We start from the raw sequence: 3,202 nt of genomic DNA, 5'->3' as shown, positions 1-3,202 counted from the left end.
CTCGACAGCTGAACCGACCAAACTTCTCCCCAATTGTTGCCAACCACGTACTGAAATAGCTAGTTCAACTATATATACTAGCTAATTTTAAGTACGTTGTACAGTTCGACCACACATCTATAGTCAGATGAACTGAACAAAATAGCCCCTAAATACTACTACTACCACGGAGGGGCTTTGTGCTACTTCCGGCAGCCGCTCCTCTGCTGAGCGTGCTCAGTAAGAAGCAGAGGAGGAGGAGGAGCCTACCGACGAGCTGGACAAATGCAATATGGTGCCTGTCGCTGCTGCACGTTCAGCGACGCTCGCCAGCTCGAATGCCCACTGCCGCTCCAGACGATCCCTCTCGAAGCGGCCAGACTGCTCGTAGATCTCCTGATTCCTCGCCTCTGCGTCGGTGTGTGCTGCGGCCACGGCTGCGGTAAGGCTCTTTGCGTGCTCGACGAGGCGCTCCTCCTCCTCCCGCAGGAACTCGATGTAGCACGCAAGGCCGATGATGCACGTGCGGGCCTCCACCTCTGCCTCCCTCCTTCGGGCGGCGGTGGCGGAGCGGGTGATGATCCCAGCGGTCGATAGTGGCTGGCCGCCACGGCAACCGATGATGGGGTGGCGGCCATGACCACCACCTCCCGCCTTTGGGATGCGGTGGCGGAGCGGGTGATGGCCACGGTGGCCGGCAATGGGGTGGCAGCCACGACAGCCACCTCCCGCCTTCGGGCCGTGGCGGCGGAGCGGGAGATGGCCCTGGATTTCGACGATGGTGTGGCAGCAACGGCGGCTGGCAACAGCTGCCGACGGGCAGCGGCGGCGGAGCGTGTGGTGGGTGTTCCGCGCACACCCAACAGGGACGCCACACGCACTACACTACGCCGGGGACTGCGTCGCCGCCGCGGTGTAGCCTCCCAGCTGGAGCTGTCCTCTGATGACGGCGGAGTGGCTGAGCGACGACGACGGACCGGTGCCATTGGCGATTGTGGGAGAAGCAGACGAGATAAGCTACAGGGAGGGAGGGGAAAATGCGACGCAGGACTCGCCGGCCGTGAGGGTTTTTATAGCAGGCCGGTAAGCATTGGGATTTTGGGGGATTTCACCGAGTCGGGCGGGAAGCTTGCGCGGGAACCTGCGAGGTTGCGTGGGAATAGGCTCACCGACGATTCATTGGCGCCACCGTTTGGCCAAAAGAACGCCCCCGCGCACTGCGCAAGCTTGCGTTGTAAGCCGTCTGCGGCAGCGGGGTGACAAGACGTGCGAGAGGAGGACGAGAGGACACGTACACATACAGTTAATAAAAAAAGTTTGCGATTTAATTACCCACTATACCCCCGTCCTGGTTTATAAGTAGGTTTTAACTAATAAAATATGAATGCATGTCGCCATAGATTATATCGTTGGAGTCGTATTTGAACATAGTTTCCAGATATACAATTTTTGTAACATGCATTAACACTTTTTTGGTTAAATTTAAGGTTATACACCAGCAAGCGTTTGCCCTCAACACACACGGCTTATTCCATCACAAACAGCTCTGATGGATCAACTGTATGCCACGTATCGCACACGCAACTCTAATCTGATTCGTGCTTGATATCTCCAACATCGCTCGCACAGTTCGTCTTATTTGCCACGTATCACTGTGCTGTCTCTGCTCGCGTCCCTCGGCAAGCTCTCCTCGCTGTTAGGCGCCGCGGCACGCTCTGTCACGCCCGTTGGCGCGCTCTGCTCGCGTCCGTCGGCGCGCTCGGCTTGTGGACAACTTTTCCTTGAGGCGACTGCGGAGCGCTCTGCTCGCTTCCCTCCGCGCGCGCTCTGCCAGCGGTTGGGCGTGCGCACGACCACGTCGGGGGCCCCATATGCGTGCGGTTGCGTCGTGCGCGTTTCCACACGATGCAGTTACGTGCGGCATGATGGAGTTATGCGCTACAAATTAGAACTACCATCAAGGCCTGCCAATATTCCTGGCTGTCCGGCTTCCCCTTTAATTCCCGCGGCCATTATAACCTTAGTCTCTTCAACCTTTCGATCGTGCCCCACAACACAACAAGCACACCCACGATGACACATAGAGAGGGGATGTCCGGCGGCGGTTCAATGGAGTTTGGCGAGCATAGAGTGGAGACCCACACGAGGGAGACGAATCTCTCGGTGGTGTACACCATCGACCCGGCTGTGGTGGACGACTACATCAACAACGTTGAGCAGTTGCTTGCTGGAGACAAGTAAAAGGTGGTCGGCATCGACCTCCAGTACACCGCCGGTCATCCCGGCATAGATCAGAAGGTTGCCGTTGCCCTGTTGTGCGTGCGCCATCATGTCCTCATCTACCACTACTGCATGGCCATAGAGCCTTGCGACCGTTTCAACAGGTTTGTCAACAGCACTGACTACAAGTTTGCCACGGTGGATACCACCAAAGATGTAAAAGCGCTCAGTGTTACGGGCTTGGCCTGCAAGAACCTTCTCGAAATCCGTGACCACTACATGGTCTGGGGCAGCACGAAGAAGGACTCCCTGGTCGAACTCGCCTTGGCCATCATCGACCCCTACTACGAAAAGATGAAGTAGGATGCCCAGAGAACAAGTCCTGTATCTTGGCACGGGGCCTGGATGCGGCAACTGGATGAACCTCACCTCAGGTTGGTGGCCAAGAGCGTGTACACATGCTACGAGATTCACAGTCGGATAGTTGACATGAGGAAGTGCCACTACAAAAAAAGACACATCCGTGACATTTTGGGCCGAACGAATTTTTTTCTGTCATACTTATGACACTTCTATAACAATAATTGTGACAAAACACGGTATCATCATAGATGTGGTGGGGTCCTACTTCTATGACAAAAAATGGGCTTTTCGTCCTGGGCGGGCCAGAGACGCAGCTGCATGACATTCTTTGGGCCGTCCATGACGGAAAACACCGTGGTAGAAGCGAGGGCGAGGAAAATATCGGGGTGTTCCCGGTTATGGTGGCTGGTCGGGGCCGATCAATGCATGTTTCTCTCATACACGCACGCACGTGGGTGCGAGGCGTTGGGCTCTAACTGAACCCGAGTGAGGCGTTGGGCTCTAACTGAACCCGAGCGATTGCACTGCAGGCTACGCGTTACTGAACCCGAGCGATCGATCGATGGCTGTTAACTGAACCCGATCGACTGATTCCTTCACTACTGCTGCTAACTGAAGCCGATCGATGCTGCCTCTGGAT

This window comes from Triticum aestivum, chromosome 7D, assembly GCF_018294505.1.
Source record: "Triticum aestivum cultivar Chinese Spring chromosome 7D, IWGSC CS RefSeq v2.1, whole genome shotgun sequence".
Taxonomy (NCBI): domain Eukaryota; kingdom Viridiplantae; phylum Streptophyta; class Magnoliopsida; order Poales; family Poaceae; genus Triticum; species Triticum aestivum.
The sequence above is the reverse complement of the archived record's forward strand: the minus strand, read 5'-3'. Positions refer to the sequence as shown.